At 48.0% G+C, this 17,672-nt stretch overlaps 1 long non-coding RNA gene across 1 annotated transcript in view; it reads left to right on the top strand.

Moving 5' to 3' along the window:
* Positions 1 to 14,511: 14,511 nt before the first annotated feature.
* The window catches only part of LOC310663237, a 37,082-nt gene continuing 33,921 nt past the window's right edge, over positions 14,512 to 17,672 (top strand). The window contains exon 1 of the long non-coding RNA XR_014504418.1: positions 14,512 to 15,236. This is a non-coding gene — a long non-coding RNA (uncharacterized lncRNA). The remainder of the gene's footprint in view (positions 15,237 to 17,672) is intronic.

The following is a 17,672-nucleotide window of genomic DNA, read 5'->3' as shown; positions in this document are numbered from 1 at the left end:
GCACTCTCAACCTCTTGTTCCGTTATCCTGCAACTCAGTTTAAGTTTATTTTCTTGAGATATTTTTGGTAGCCCATTCACTTTCAAGAATTCTTCTATCTCTGAATCTTTCTGTGGTTGTTGAGAATAAAGCTGTTTAAAATATTTTTGAAAAGCACTCCTGATCTCGGTAGGATGCTGTAAGGTTTTTCCTTCCACTTCCAAATTTGTAATAGTATTCATTTTCTGCCTCTTCTTTATTTGCCATGCCAATAATTTTCCACATTTATTTGCCGATTCAAATGTTCTTTGTCTCATTTGCCTGATTTTCCATTCAATCTCTTGGTTTATCATTTGCATATACTGTACTTGATACAGCTTTATCTCTCTTAATATTTCTTGTGACTTTGGTTTTGATCTCAATCTCTTTTCACCTTCCTTGATCTTTTCCAGAATCTTTTCTCTTTTTTCCTGTTGTAATCTTTTCTTGAGTGCATTCTGTTGTATCAAAAATCCTCTCATGACAGCTTGCGTCCCAGATGATTCTTTTCTCCACCGTGGTGTTCAAATTTATCTCAAAGTAATCTTTCAAGGTCTTCTGGGCTTTCTTGACAAATTCCTCATCTCTAAAGAGAGAGTCATTCATCCTCCATCTAAAGGAACCAGTTGGTTGTAGGTTCATTACCATCCTTACGGCGTTATGGTCGGAGCAAGTCTTTGGGCAGATTTCCACTTTTTTAATCTTCGGTGCTAGTCCTCTAGTGATCCATATTTGGTCAATTCTAGTCCAAGTCTTTTTGGCTTCAGAAAAGAAGGTTCCCTCTCTTTCTAAGGGATGCTTCGTTCTCCAGATATCAATCAGGTCTAAATTGTCAGTCAGTTCAAAGAAGGTTTTCGGTAGTCTCCCATCATTGGTGACTACTTGTCTTTGTGCCTTATCCATATTCGTTGAAACTACTCCATTCATATCTCACATCAAAATCACAATGACAACATGAACATGAAACAATCCAACATGAAACAATCCAATGACAACATGAACACCCACAATTAAAATCCACAAATAAACATCAGACGCATGGAGGGTATGGCAGGAAACTCTTAATTTCAAGGTCGCGGGTTGGAGCCCATGCTGGGCCAAAGGTTCCCCTTTTTCATTTTCAATTTTACAAAGAATCAAAATGCAAACATCATATTTCCTTTGACTCCCCCCCCCCCTTGTGGATCCTTAGGTTATAATTTTTGTTCTGCATCTCCCCACTGACTCCAGTTATTATAAGTCTTTACTCCAATCCATGATTCGAATTTTTACTACACATTTTCTGTCAAACCTACAAAGGATTGTAGTTGTTTACAATAATTTTTTTCAAATGCATTTCTCCCCATTCTTTATTGAAATTTGATTCTTCCCTGCTCCTGATTCTTCCGACGAATCCTGCATTGCGGGGGGGGGGGTTGGACTAGATGACCCCCCGGGTTCCCTTCCAGCTCTACAATCCTCAGTGTTTTTAAGTTGCCCATATATAAAATGATAGAATAGCAGAGCTGGAAGAGGAGGGTCATTAGTCTACCCCCCCTCCCCCCCGTGCAATGCAGGAATATTTGGCCCAGCGTGGGCTCGAACCCATAACCCAGGAATGGGGAGGTGGGTTGGCTGGGGGTGGGGAGAGAGGGGGAAGAGACCCCAGCCAGGAAGAGCAGGGTTTTTAAGGAAGAGGGGGGAGGAGGAGAGGGGGAAGACTGATTTCCACTTACCGTATTTTTCACTCCATAAGACGCACTTTTTTCTTCCTAAAAAGTAAGGGGAAATGTCTGTGCGTCTTATGGAGCGAATGTGTGGTCCCTGGAGCCGAATTGCCCAGGGGCAAAAAGCAGATCATGCTTTTTTTTTTTGAAAGAGGGAAGTGGGTGTTGAAACAAATCCTCTGATCGGCAAGCGATCGGGAACAAGATAAGGGGCGCTAGCGGAGGCTGCCTGGGAGGGGGCGGTAAAAGCCCATGGATCCTCAGGATTTTAGCATTGGGTCACCCCAAATTCACCATTAGATCACATAGCATGTCCGTGACTACAGCCTGCACCCAAAAAATCACGCACCCACTGTTTTGTGGGGCCGCAATGCGGCAAAAACATGGTTGCAAAGCACAGATCCACATGGATCCTCAGGATTTTTGCATTGGGTTGTAGCCTTTCAGGCCTTTCCCATGGGGGGGGTGTGCATTGCTCCCGGGGGGGGAGGGAGGGAGGAGCCAAACAGACACCGACTGTTGATTCAGAGAAAGAGCTTTATTTCTGCTATCTGGAGTTGCAGAAAGGCACCTGTGTGATTGATTCACAGTCAAGCACACCTGAGAGCATTTTACATACAGTTTATATCCCTTTTCCCAGGTCCCCTCTCTCCCCCTTTCCCAGGGATCCAGCCTCGTGAGCTTGCATACGTATGTTGGCAGAAACAATCTCCATTCGTGATCAATAGAATTGTTTCTATACTCCCGGCGCCATTCCCGAGGTCTGTGAGTCAGCGAGCCAAGAAAGTTGCCAGCCGGCTGCTAAGCTGGATGCGCTGCTGGCGGCTAGGTCATCTTTTCCTGAGCAGAGGAGAAAGCTTAATTCATTTCAGCTACTTTGTGTTATGCTTTGTGTTACACAGCAGAGCTAATGCATTTTAGGTTTGCATCCTCAAAGAAAGAATTTGGGAAGTCTTGAGGCCTAGTTGGGGTGACCACACACTAATTGGGGTGACCACACAGTCATGATTTGGGCATCCTGTCCCTTCATTCCCCCCCCCCTTATTTTGGGCAGCCTTCCGACTCGTCCCAAGGAGGCACTGGCTGATATTCTTGGGCTGGTGCTATAATCTGGGGCCGAACCATTCGTGACACCATTTTATGCATCATATTTTGCAAGCATTGCAATAAGCAAGGTACACAGGAGCAGAAAAGAAGCAAAATTATCAGTGGGCCTAGTAACATTAAAAGTCCTCTAAACCACCCCAGGTTTGGAAGCCAATCAGTCCACCAGGACATGTCCCATCCGTTCCAAGTAGGGACAGGGACATGGGCCACTTTTTCAATTTGTGCTGCCAAATTTTGAATAGCTTCAGCATGGTCATAGATGTTATAGCAACAGGCCCCTGCCAAATTTAATGCAACACAAAATCCGCCCTGTCGCGCCAGGAGAAAGTCCAGCCCTAAGCGGAGCTGAAGGACTGCTGTGCGCGTCTCATCTAATTGGGTGGCGATTGAGACTTCCGGGTTAGCGCCTCCGGCAATGGCGGATTTTCTCTGATCGGGAGGAATCCGCTCTGGAAATCAGGGTCTGGTCGCCACGGCGAAGGCGAAGACCCATTAAAAACCACAGGCGAGAGAAGCCTGTGGACATGGGATTCGGCTGGCACCTTTTGCGCCTCCCCTACTCACGGGGAAACCCAGTTTCGGGATCCGGAGCGACGTGGGGTGAGCGGCGCGGTGCTTCGAATCGACTGCTTCTTTCACGGAGTGAAGCCGCAATGCTGTTGCCGGTGAGCGCTGACTTTTTCCTGTGGACAATTTGACTTTAAACAACTACTCGTGAGTACAATGGAAAATTGGATCTTTAAACATCTTAATTTCGCACTGAAACGGGAAGGTATCAAACAGGAAGTCCGCCTTCCTCTTTTGTAAATATATTAAAGCAAAGACGCTGCAAACTAAAGTCTTGGAAAAGCCTTTTGTAAAGGATTAAATTTTCATCAGTTAAAATTATTAACCCCCCCCCCTTCGAAGCAGGAGAAGAGGGGGGAAATTTTGGATTGTTTAAGCCTGCAGGAGAGAGAGTGAAGAGAACTAAATTACCACCGTTTTGAACCTGGGAACAGGCTGCCAGTAAGATTGACGTTTTGGGAAAGTTCATTGACTGTGAATAAAACGTATGTTGACAGATAGTTAAATAAGAGAAATATAGTGTTTCCATTGTTTTCCTCTGCACTTAAAAAGGAGCAAAAGGAGCTGAAAATTGAAAACTAACTTTGTTGCTGGATCTGCGTTTAAAAGGACGGATACAAATAGAAATTGTTTCCTCTAGAGGGAGCTTTTGAAACTGTTGCAGGAGTGGAGCTGGGGGATTTTCCAGCTGCAGAGATTAAAGACCGTGAGAATCAGAGATTGACCTTGGACAAGAATGTCAACAGAAGAAGCCTTAGTGAATGCATTTTGCAAGATAAGTGCTTTATTGGAACAGCTTCATGAGAAGACGGATGTGATGATTATTAAAATTGTTAATTTGGGACAAAAAACGACTGATTTGGGACAAAAAGTGAATATTTATACAGAAACTATTAAGGAATTGATTCAGGAATCTACTTTGACATGGCAAGTTGCGGAGAAGACGAGGGAAAAAGCTGTTGTTGAACCTCAAGTAACACAAGTGGAGAGAACCTCGTCTTCACAGAGGCAATTTGATTAATATAAGCTGATGCCTTTTATGATTGAATTTAGAGAAAGTCAGATTTGGAGGGATGGAGTCCCGCTTGGATCGGAGAAGGAAAGTTGGATAGATCCCCTTATGCAGGGATGTTCTGGCCTTTGGGATTTGGATTTGGGTCAGGGGGAGATTGGAGTTGTGGAGGCCTTTAGCCTCGAAGGGATTTTGAAACATGCTCTGAAATATCTTTTGGACTTTAGTTTTGACTATGGAGAATGGGCTGACCTGTCAAGAAGGAATAAAGGCATTGTTAGGTTGGAGTCTCCCCGAGATCTACTCCTCAGCGCTAATGGAAGGAAATTAAGAACAAGTTCAGCAGAAGATAAAGTAAAGTGTATGCATAAATATGAAGAAGATCTGCAGAAGGGACATGGAAAAGAGTTAAGAGCCTCGGACAGAAGATCACCAGGTTGATGGACCATATGGAACTCATAGAAAGGACTGACAGAATCCGAGACCAGGGAGAAGAGACGGTGGAAGAAGATTTTTTTTGGGGGGGTATATAAAAAATTATTTAGAGAAATATTGTAAAATTAATGAATGTTAGGAAAATGTTGGAATGAAATTACAGGGCTTTAATAGAAACATTATAAGGAGTTAAGTACAAATAAGTTTTAGGGTTTTACTGGTAAGATAAGGTTAAAATAAATTAAGATAATTAAATGACAGAAAACAGTGAAAGGTGGAAAGGATTTGCTGAAATAATAACTAGAACACAAAAAAGCGAGGTGTGAGGGGGTCAAGGAAACAAGTTAATGAAAGATAATGATAAATATTGGATGTGTTTTAATTGTTTTTGCTTTTGTTTTTGTTTTGATGTATTGTGTCCTTTGTTTTCTTTTTATGTATTGATTTGTATTGTTTATTTTTTCTTTTTCTCACTTCTTTCTGTAATCTTTAAACTTTTAATAAATATTATTTTTAAAAAATAATAATACTTGGGTGGCGATTAACCGGAGGGCTGTGGCTGTTGCATTGGCAACAATCTCTACTACCGCTTGGAGTCTTATTATGCGGTTTAAATTATAAATTGGCCCCTTGCCCCTGTGATTTTTTTCTCCCCGATTCCATGAGGCCGGATCGTAATGGGCCACTATCCTTTCTGGAGGCCACTGATCCTTGCCCCAATTTTGGGAGCTGCCTCCTGCAACTGCTACTAGGTCAACCGAGCGTCTCCTCCGACGGGGTGCAGCGGCAATCGGCTCATAAATCCACATGGGAGGAATTAAATAGGCTGGGAAGCACACTCCATGCCATCCCTTTGGCAGGATATGATAAGTCAGCTTTCCACACACCCAATACACATTGTGTCCTTGATCAGAGACACTGCCTCCCCCTTCGGAAGCCCTTGCCAAGTGCGTCAGGCACATAGATTACAGCCAGAAAGAGTTCCTAGTGCAGACTCAGTCACGGTTGTCTGGGCTGGGAAGGTGCGATTACAACGGGGGTCCCCACATATGTCAGATTGTTCCTGGCACCCTCAGACTGGTTCACACAGAGCCATCCAGGAATTCGGTGAACCTGGAAAGGGATAGAATGGTTTCATAAAAAAGAATTGTTTCCCAGAGGGCGGAAGCCAAAAATTGGGGCCGTAACTGAGGACTCATTCCGAGGCACGGGGAGGAGGAGCATTCCTCCCAAAGCATCTGTGGGTCCCAGAGTGCAGACCGTGAAATTGGTTTGGTTTGCAGAATAAGCCCCTATTTCAGCCATTTCTTATTCGTGTTGTGGGCACCCCACTCCCGCATTAGCTGCTTGGTCACCTGAAGGGGTGTGGTCACGCTGACGGCCAGAGGCAGTAAAAATACCACCATGGCCAAAGCCATAGTCACCCACAGCCCTGTCTGCACCACTTGGGCTCAGGGATCTATTTATCTATTACCTAGTAGGTTCTTACCTAGTAGGTGCTTAAGCAGTAAGTGGACTGAGAACTCCCAGAAGTGCAAGCTGGATTTCGAAGGGGCAGAGGAATCAGAGACCAAATTGCAAACGTGCTGGATTATGGAGAAAGCTAGAGAGTACCAGAAAGACATCTACTTCTGCTTCATTGACTATGCATAAGCCTTTGACTGTGTCGACCACAGCAAACTATGGCAAGTTCTTAAAGAAATGGGAGTGCCTGATCACCTCATCTGTCTCCTGAGAAATCTCTATTTGGGACAAGAAGCTACAGTGAGAACTGGATATGGAACAACTGATTGGTTCAAAATTGGGAAAGGAGTACGACAAGGCTGTATATTGTCTCCCTGCTTATTTAACTTATATGCAGAATTCATCATGCGAAAGGCTGGGCTGGATGAATCCCAAGTCGGAATTAAGATTGCTGGAAGAAATATCAACAACCTCAGATATGCAGATGACACAACCTTGATGGCAGAAAGTGAGGAGGAATTAAAGAACCTTTTAATGAGGGTGAAAAAGGAGAGTGCAAAATATGGTCTGAAGCTCAACATCAAAAAAACGAAGATCATGGCCACTTGGTCCCATCACCTCCTGGCAAATAGAAGGGGAAGAAATGGAGGCAGTGAGAGATTTTACTTTCTTGGGCTCCATGATCACTGCAGATGGTGACAGCAGCCACGAAATTAAAAGACGCCTGCTCCTTGGGAGAAAGGTGATGGCAAACCTAGACAGCATCTTAAAAAGCAGAGACATCACCTTGCCAACAAAGGTCCGTATAGTTAAAGCCATGGTTTTCCCAGTAGTGATTTATGGAAGTGAGAGCTGGACCATAAAGAAGGCTGATCGCCAAAGAATGAATGCTTTTGAATTATGGTGCTGGAGGAGACTCTGGAGAGTCCCATGGACTGCAAGAAGATCCAACCTCTCCATTCTGAAGGAAATCAGCCCTGAGTGCTCACTGGAAGGACAGATCCTGAAGCTGAGGCTCCAAGACTTTGGCCACCTCCTGAGAAGAGAAGATTCCCTGGAAAAGACCCTGATGTTGGGAAAGATGGAGGGCACAAGGAGAAGGGGACGACAGAGGACGAGATGGTGGGACAGTGTTCTCGAAGCTACCAGCATGAGTTTGACCAAACTGCGGGAGGCAGTGGAAAACAGGAGTGCCTGGCGTGCTCTGGTCCAGGGGGTCACGAAGAGGCAGACACGACTAAATGACTAAGCACAAGTAGGTTCTTTGGGCCAGGGGGAGGCTTTAGGTGATTTCTGGAGGCTCCGGGTGGAGCTCTACCACGTGGCAAGATAATGAATCGGGCTGTGGCGCAATTCCCTGATTGAATGTCCCACACAAATACCCTCCCCTGAGAGAGCGGCGTAAGTCTCGTTCTTGCAGGAGCAACTGGGTGTTCCTTTGTGACTGGAAAGGTTTCAAAATCTCATGTGGGAGCATGATGTGAGCATGCCGCGTCCCTAACAGCACCTGAAAAAAAACCTTTGACACAGTTCCCAGAATGAATGAATTGAGAAACAGTCTGTATTGCCTTTAGATACAAGCCGTGCTGTGCTGTTGCTGCAACAGCCTTTAGCAAAAACAGATAAGATTGAATCATTTGGAGAAACCTTATTCCGTATGCTGAAGAACCATTGTTGCATCAGGGCCGTAGTCTTGCCACACAAAATGATTACTTGAGACAAAGTATTGCCAACCATTCAGCAAAGGATTATCCAGTTTCTGGGACAGTGGGGGGGGGGGGGCACTGCCTGTGTTTGTTTGTTAACTAAGGGGAAAGCAAAGAAGAATCTGGAACCAGACCCCTTCTGCCGCTAGGCGTGGGATGGGATACTGTCTAGCAGCCACGGGATTAGCAAATGGTTTGGGCTTCGCGATCATGGGGGGGTATATTTCTAGCCATGCCCGGGGGGTTATCTTCGGCCCGCACCTCAGGATTCATGAGGCGCCAGTGTTCCCTGTTACAATGTTGACCTCATGGGAAGCTGCTTTTGTTGGGCCCGGTCTATCCTAGCAAGTCTCTTCCTCCCCTCTCAGGGCCATTGCCCCATATGCTCCCGGCTGGTGAGGTGGGGTCCAGGCAGGTCCCCCAGGGGGTGGGGGTGTGCCATGGGGTGCCGGTCACAAAATGGCTGCCATGGAGGGGGGGAGGTTGTAGGAGAGGCTGAGCGGGGGGGGGGACAGCCTCATGCCCCTTTTAGGGTTTCAAGGCGAGGGTATTGTTGTGATACGGAAGGGGGGGGCACGTCTTCCCCATCCTCCCGCCGGACAGCGAAGGGTCCGAGGCAATGACCTCAAGAGAGCCGAAACCCCTGAGGACCCTCTTCGCCCCACACCGTTGCTTAAGCACCACACTTTACCCCTAAACCCATAAATAAAGCGTCCTTTTTTATTTTCCTATTACGGGCGGAATAAGCCCAATATTCCTATGTCTCCCCTCGCCCTATCTGGATACTGAGTAGACCGTAAAAAGCTAGACTCTCCATTGCGGTCTATGGCCACGCTTTAGCCAATCAGAACCATGCATTTGCCCGTGCAGAGCTAGCTCAGCTAGCCCTGCACGCCTCATTTAACCTCCTGACAGGCTGCTGACGGCTCCCTGCTGGGAGAACAATGGAACCGAAACTCATAAAAGTGTCAAATCCAGTTACAATGTATCCATTTTGTTTCCGATTTCAATAATCAATATAAAATGGACTAAAAAAGGACTAAAATGTTCAGAAAATCATATAAAATCAACCGTAGCTCCGATTCTCTTGTTCTTGGTCTCAATCAACTCAGTCTCTCCAGGACTCCATGACACCTTCCCCGCCTCCATAATTCCCCAGGCGGAGGGTCACGTACTCAGGAAGAGCCTAATCCGGCCAAATCACTCTGTCCAGCCCTTCCTCCGGGCAATGCCAGGTGGCAGACTATGTATACATGGGCTATTGTTCTCTCATCACCGGTACTCAGGATGCGCTTATCTATGCATATCCCGGACTCTGCATATCTCCCCCTCCCTCCTCCATATGTTAATCCTGTGTAATCCTACCTCCTCCAAATGTATTCATGACGTGAACTATGTAACCCAACCTCTCTTTAATGTATTCATGATGTCAGTATGATGTATTTTGCACTGTATCATGGGACATGGAGGGAACTTTTAAAAGTTCATGTCACCCCTTTCCCGGGGTTCAATCTCGTCTTGAACCTTGTTGCGCAATAAACTGGGATTTCCTGCAGTTTGCTCCGGTCTCCGGCTGAACTCATTTTCCTCTGCAGGGACCCGCGGACTTAGTCCGACGAGCTGGGTGGCAGAGCAGCCTCGCACCCAGATTTTACCGTAACAGTTGTAAGAATTCTAAGGTCTCAAATATAAATGCTCATAAACGTACAAGGCAAACACCTACATAAATATATAAACCAGGTGTCCGAAAAAGTACAGGAGAGCAATCCTGAAGCCATTTCGACTCTCCCAAATTGACCTCAAATATTCCTCCGCAAGGAGGAAGGAAATGGGGAAGGCGTAAAGGGAATATCTTGTGTGTGCGCTCTGTTTGGTTAAACAGAGCACACATACAAGATATTCCCTTTAGTCAGCCAAACAGGCTTATTTTTCACATCCACTGACACCAACATGCTTTCTCTATTTTCTTCCTGCACCTTAGTAAGAAGAATGATACATTGAATAGCGACAGCTGTCTGGTTGTATTTCCTAAAGATAAAACAAGCATTTCATTAATAAATGAAGTGGTCTGTTGTGAATTACTCATACCAAACCGTAGCTTAGAGCATTTAATATAGGAATTCAGCCAGTGGGCTCCCTTTATGGAGTTTTGCTGGCAAGCTCTGCATTTCGCTGGGGAAAGAGAAGGGTCTTGAGCAAAGGGCTCTCTGCAAGTATTAAAAAGTTTTAAAAAGCAGAGTACCTCTCAGCATGCCCAGAGGCCTTTGCCACACACCCTGAAAGGAGCGAAGTCAAAGACCTAAAGCCAAACTGATCCCATTTCTGTGTAATCGGGCTTATTCTCAAGGACCGGCTCCATCTGGGATGCAGGATGAGACCCTCCCTGCCCGCGGGCTGTCTGGCCAGAGTGGTGCATGCTCTGGTTATCTCTCGCTTGAACTACTGCAATGCGCTCTACGTGGGGCTACCTTTGAAGGTGAGCTGGAAACTACAACTGATCCAACACCGGTCCTGAAAGACCTCCATGGGCTCCCAGTACATTTCCCAGCACAATTCAAAGTGTTGGTGCTGACCTTGAAAGTCCTAAACGGCCTCAGAGGCCCAGTATACCTGAAGGAGTGTTTCCTCCCTCATCCTTCAGCCCTGACACTGAGGTCCATTGCCGAGGGCCTTCTGGCGGTTCCCTCCCTGCGAGAAGCCAAGTTACAGGGAACCAGGCAGAGGGCCTTCTCGGTGGTGGCACCCACCGTATGGAACGCCCTCCCACCAGATGTCAAGGTGTTGGGTTAAAATAAACGACAGACGAGTAGTGGGTGTCATCTGGGAGGCATCTCCTCGAGCATGTCTCGGAGAGTCCCTTTTATTGAATATTACAGCATTGCCTTGTATGTGCTTGCTGCTGATTGGTTACACGTGGTGTGCGTTACATGGGTTACAAGGGTTGCGTATAAGACATTAATCATCATTAGATAAAGGGAACACAGAGTTAGACAGGCAGAAGACTTCCCTAGTAAACAATCTATAGTGATTGATGTAGTGAGACTCAGAGAACGTACAGAGTGCACTTAACATTCCAGGGTGATAAGGAGAGGATGTATACAGATAGATAAGAAGGTCAGGACACAACATTCCAGGATGGTGCTGTGCGATAAGATGGCGCCCGGCACTCTTCCCTGTGCCTTTGGACGCTCGTGCCGATAGAAAAACGTGAGCTCTTAGATGCTCTTAGCAGAGTTCTTAGCAGCGGTACGAAAGCATTGCCTCGTGTGTGGGTAATAAATCAGACTGAACGCAGGCTTCTTGCTAATCTCTAACAGCCTTTAATGTGAAGAAAAACATCATAAATCAGTCCAGGCGAGAGAGCAGACATCCTTCTCGCCTCTCAGCCAAAAACGAAAGGAAACTCCCACACAAAGAAAGATTCCCGTCTGTGAACCAAACCACGCCTCAGAATGTGAGACGTCACACAGAACTGTTTAACCCTGTAAGTTCTGATTCTCCTCACAGGTGCCGGGGTGGTTGGGAAAGGAATGTACAGAAAGACAACTACGAAGCATCTCCAGATAACTATACGATTGCTGGTAGGGTAAAGAAGACAAAAATATTTCGGGATACGTGGTATGCCAGCGCATGCCCAAAGTAATTTCGTCCACATCTCCCTAATCATCTACTGCTGGTGCTGCCACTTCGCAAAGTGGGCGGCAATAATTTTATTGGGTGGTTGAGGGGGAGAGAAAAGCCGAGACCAGAGACGTACGAGACCAGAAATGCATTGGATGAAGCGGCATAGCAAAATTAATACACATATTATGACAATAGCATATTGAAAAAGATTAGGAAGCCAACCCAGATTTGGCAACCAACCGGTGAGCCACTGGGTGAAAGAATCGCAGAGGCTCGAGAGTCCAACATCCTGTTTAATGTGGTGAGTAAGATTTTGCAGAGGAGAGATTTGCTGTTGAATGGCTTTAGAATTGTCAGTAATATTGAAACAGCTGTTTCCTGGTTCTGCTGGATCTCTCAGCGGCGTTTGATACCATCGACCATAACATCCTTCTGGACCGTCTAGAGGGGCTGGGGGCACTGTCATACAGTGGTTCCGCTCCTTCCTCCTGGGCCATGTTCAGAAAGTGGGGGGGGGGGGATGAGTGTTTAGACCCCTGGGCTCTCACTTGTGGGGTGCCTCAAGGTTCTGTCCTCTCCTACATGAAGCCGCTGGGAGAGATCATCAGGGGATTTGGGCTGGGTGTCCATCAATATGCAGATGATACCCAACTCTACCTCCCTTTCAAATCAGAACAAGTGAAGGCAGTGACGGTCCTGTGTGAGTGCCTGGAGGTGGTTGGAGGTTGGATGGGGGCTAACAGATTGAGGTTGAATCCTGACAAGACAGAAGTACTGTTTTGGGGGGACAGGAGGTGGGCAGGTGTGGAGGATTCCCTGGTCCTGAATGGGGCAACTGTGCCCCTGAAGGACCAGGTGCGCAGCCTGGGAGTCATTTTGGACTCACAGCTGTCCATGGAGGCACAGGTCAAATCTGTGTCCAGGGCAGCTGTTTACCAGCTCCATATGGTACGCAGGATGAGCCCCTCCCTGCCCGAAGACTGTCTCACCAGAGTGGTGCATCCTCTGGTTATCTCCCGCTTGGATTACTGCAATGCGCTCTACGTGGGGCTACCTTTGAAGGTGACCCAGAAACTACAACTAATCCAGAATGTGGCAGCTAGACTGGTGACTGGGAGACCACGTAACACCGGTCCTGAAAGATTTCCGAGCACAATTCAAATTGTTGGTGCTGACCTTTAAAGCCCTAAATGGCATTGGTCCAGTATATCTGAGGGAGCGTCTCCACCCCCATTGTTCTACCCGGACACTGAGGTCCAGCTCCGAGGGCCTTCTGGCAGTTCCCTCACTGCAAGAAGCCAAGTTACAGGGAACCAGGCAAAGGGCCTTCTCGGTAGTGGCACCTTCCCTGCGGAACACCCTCCCACCAGATGTCAAAGAGAACAACAACTACCAGGCTTTTAGAAGACATCTGAAGGCAGCCCTGTTTAGGGAAGCTTTTAATGTTTGATGTATTTTAATATTCTTTTGGAAGCTGCCCAGAGTGGCTGGGGAAGCCCAGCCAGATGGGCGGGGTATAAATAATATATTATTATTATTATTATTATTATTATTAATCTTTCCTGGAAGCCGCCCAGAGTGGCTGGGAAACACAGCCAGATGGGCAAGGTACAAATAATAAATTATTATTATTATTACAAGAGAGCCAGTGTAACTAGTACCGTATTTTTCGCTCTATAGGACGCACTTTCCCCCTCCAAAAATGAAGGGGAAATGTGTGTGCGTCCTATGGAGTGAATGCAGGCTTTCACTGAAGCCTGGAGAGCAAGAGGGGTTGGTGTGCACCGACCCCTCTCACTCTCCAGACTTCAGGAAGCTATCCGCAAGCCTGCGGAGCGCGGCGGCAAGTCCTGTTGGGCTCCGCAGGCTTGCGGATAGATGCCTGCAGCCTGAAGCCCGGGGAGCGTGGTGCAGCCTGCAGCTGTTCTAGCTTCGGGATGGCTGCACAAAGCCAAAACAGTGAGATGGGGCACTGTGCAGCCCTCCATCTCGCTGTTCTAGCTTTGGGATGGCTGCGCAAAGCCTCCGCAGGGCAGTGGGGTGCCTTCACCCCGCTGCCCTCTGGAGGCTTGAAAGGATGTCCCCGAAGCCTCAAGCCTTTGGAGTGCAGCTGCGCTCCAAAGGCTTCAGCAATCTTTGAGGTTGGCGGTGGGGGGAAACAGAGCTTCCCCCCACCGCCAGCCCCACAAGCTCGGGGGCAGCGGCAAGGCTTTGCGCTGTTCCCCAATCTGCTCTTGAACGCACCTTGTTTTTGAGGGGGAGAACAAGAAAAAACCTTTTTCCCCGTCCTATGGTCCGGTGCGTCCTAAAGAGTGAAATATAATATCACATAGCAACTTGTTTGTTGTTGAATAGTGGGTAGACATGGCAGACGACACAGTGATTTCTCCAAAGCAGCTCTTTATATTGTAAGCTGGAACAGAACTGAACAGCAAACAGCTCAGCCGGCCTGCTTTTATAGGAGCCGGCTGTCAACAATGTAGCAACAACAACCCAGGGTTTCCCGCCTAAAATAACTGACGTGGACCTGAGTGAAAACTATCTACAGTATCCCCCTGCTGGCCCAGGTGAGAACTTCAGTACATAACATTTGTCTTGTCTATCCCTAAGCTATTTCGTTTTCTTGATTTTGGACGGTCGATGGCAAAGAAAGGCAACAGCGCTGCAGAAACTCAAGGCGGAGCATCTTAAAATAAAACAGAGCCTGCACATCAGCAGAAACTGAAGCCTTTCCTCCTCTGTGGCTCCCGCAGGGAATCTGCTTAAATCACCAAATAAACAGAAAATGACAAAAATGTGATCATTAATTCTTCCAGGTATTGTGCAGCGGGGGAGAGGAAGCTGCTGAGCAGCCCCAGGCCCCAGGATCTAACCCGCAGCATCTCCACGTGCCTCTTGCTGCGCTCCTCTGCCCTGCTAGCTCTAGGGTCCAGCAACCCTTTGAATGAGAGCAGCGCCAAGAGGAGGGGGGAGAAGCACAGTTGGTACATTCCATGTCCTCCTGTTTCGACGAGTGACCCGAGTGCGCCTTCGGTCTATATGCCAGGCCTTTGAAGCCTGTCTGGGCTACGACGGTTTCCTGAAGAAATCAAGGAATGGCGCGGCCTGGTCTTCTCTCCCTCTCTCTTCCCCCGCTCCAGCAAGCAATGGTTCGGCCCAGAGCGGAGGCTATAAGAAGCGGCCGGAAGCGGAAGGGCGTCCCTTTCTCCCGCGCGCGAGGGAAGCGGCGGTTGAGAGAGACGCGGAGGGCAGAAAAGCGCGGGAAGAGCGGCGGAGCCAACCAAGTGACTCAGGCTGGGGGGGGGGGGAGATGGGGCTGATATGTGTGGCGGTTGGCCGGGGAGGCGGGAAGCAGAAGGCCGAGGGGAGGCGCGGGCCTGGAGGGGGAGCGAAGGGAGCCGGATTCCCACAGCCTCCGCCGGCTCGTCTCTCCCTCGGAAGAATCCCGGGATCCGCGCTTCACCCCTCCCACTCCGCGGAGATGGTATGTCCCGGCTTTTAAAGGCGCCGCAGCGCCGCTGAGGGGGGAAAGAAAGCGCTTCCTTCGAAGGCCTCTGTCGGCGGAGGCTCCGCGCGGATCAGCGCAGTAACGCCGAGGTAGGAGAAACACAGAAGCCCGGCGGATAAAAGTCAAGGCCCCGCTGCGCGCCCTTGTAACTGAGCGAGGCGGGCGCCTGAGGGAACTCGTCCTCTCGCGAGAACGGGCCTCTTCCCGCGTGGTGTTGGGTGGGGGGGGGGGCAGAGGCCGGCAATGGCGGCGTAGCCTCGCGAGGAGGCGCTGTCGGTTTGGCTTGAGGCGGGCAGGTAAGCAATGTCTCTCTTCGACAGGGAGCGGGGATGTTTTGCAAAGGCACACAGGCGCAGGAGCTCTTCTCCCTTTTTTTTCCCTAGAGAAGAAAGGGTGGAGGTTAATAATAATAATATAATAATAAATAATAATTTATACCCCGCCCATCTGGCCGGGCTTCCCCAGCCACTCTGGGCGGCTTCCAAAAGAATATTAAAATACATCAAACATTAAAAGCTTCCCTAAGCAGGGCTGCCTTCAGATGTCATCTAAATGTCAGGTAGTTGTTTATCTCTTTGACACCTGCTGGGAGGGCGTTCCACAGGATGGGCGCCACCACCGAGAAGGCCCTCTGCCTGGTTCACTGTGACTTGGCTTCTCGCAGTGAGGGAACTGACAGAAGGCCCTCAGCTGTACCTCAGGTTAAGTACTTAATTCGTTCCGGAGGTCCATTCTTAAGCTGAAACTGTTCTTAACCTGAAGCACCACTTTAGCTAATGGGGCCTCCTGCCGCGGTGCTGGAGCATGATTTCAGTTCTCATCCTGAAGCAAAGTTCTTAACCTGAAGCACTATTCTGGGTTAAAGGAGTCTGTAACCTGAAGCGTATGTAACCCAAGGTACCACTGTACAGGATGAGGTTTGGTGAGAAAGAAGCCATAGAGCAGGCCCTTTACAAACAGCCACGCTTATTAAAATGCAGTATGCTGAGCTGCAGGAAATGCTAGTTCCTGTGGGGTCTGGGTAAAAGGTGGATCTACACAGATCCTCCACTTTTTTATAAATAACTCCAACAAATGCAGTGTCAAATCACACCTGGAAGGCACGCCTACAAACTGGACTATAAAAAACGTGGATCCAACACTTTGCCGCGCTGCAGCACCACAAAAACATGGATCCGAGGCATGGATCCTCATGAATTCATATGATTTTTATATTGAAACAAAATAAAAACACCATGATACTGTAGAGTACTTCTTAGTCTGTAGGCAGAACCAAAAAAACCACGCATCCACTGTTTCGTGGTGCCGCGATGGCACAAAAACATGGTTAAAAAACACAGATCCTCATGAATTTTGCACTAGATCAGCCCAAAGTCACCATTAGATCAAATATCATGACCATGGGCAAAGCATCCACCACAAAAATCACGGATCCATGGCTTCCTGGCGACACCGTGGCCCAAAAACGTGGTTTTGAAGCACGGATCCTCACGCTTTTTGCATTGGGCCAACCCAAACTCACCGTCAAATCACACATCATAGCCAGGGGCACAGCCTACACCACAAAAATCACGGATCCACGGCTTTCTGGTGACACTGTGGCCCAAAAACATGGTTCTGAAGCATGGATCCTCATGATTTTTGCAATAGATCAGCCCAAAGTCACCATCAGATCAAACATCATAGCCAGGGGCACAGCCTGCACCACAAAAAAACTCGGATCCACGATTTCCTGGCAACACCATGGCCCAAAAACGTGGTTCCGAACCACGGATCCTCATGATTTTTGCACTAGATCAGCCCAAAGTCACCATCAGATCAAACATCATGGCCATGAGCACAGCATGCAACACAAAAATGACAGATCCAAAGCTTCCTGGCAACACCGTAGCCCAAAAACGTGGTTTTGAAGCACGTATCCTCATGGATCCTCATGATTTTTGCACTGGGCCACCCCTAAATTACCGTCAAATCACACGTCATGGCCAGGGGCACAGCTTGCACTGCAAAAAACTCAGATCCATGGCTCCCTGGTCATACCATGGCCCAAAAACGTGGTTTCGAAGCATGGATCCTCACGCATTTTCCATTGAGCCACCCCAAACTGACTGTCAAATCACACGTCATGGCCAGGGGCACAGCTTGCACTGCAAAAAACTCAGATCCATGGCTCCCTGGTCATACCGTGGCCCAAAAACGTGGTTTCGAAGCATGGATCCTCACGCATTTTCCATTGAGCTACCCCAAACCCACCGTCAAATCACACATCATGTCCATGGGCACAGCCTGCACCACAAAGAACTTGGATGCATGGCTTCCTGACCACTCCATGGCTCAAAAACGTGGTTTTGAACCATGGATCCTCACGCTTTTTGCATTGGGCCACACCCAAATCACACATCATGTCCAAGGACACAGCCTGCACCACAGAAAACTTGGATCCACAGTTATCTGGCCACGCCATGGACCAAAAACGTGGTTTTGAAGCACGGATCCTCATGGATCCTCACACTTTTTGTATTTGG

This window comes from Podarcis tiliguerta (assembly GCF_965153285.1).
Source record: "Podarcis tiliguerta genome assembly, chromosome: 13".
Taxonomy (NCBI): Eukaryota; Metazoa; Chordata; class Lepidosauria; order Squamata; family Lacertidae; genus Podarcis; species Podarcis tiliguerta.
Note: the sequence above shows the minus strand (reverse complement) of the source record. Positions and strands in the feature narration are given on the sequence as shown.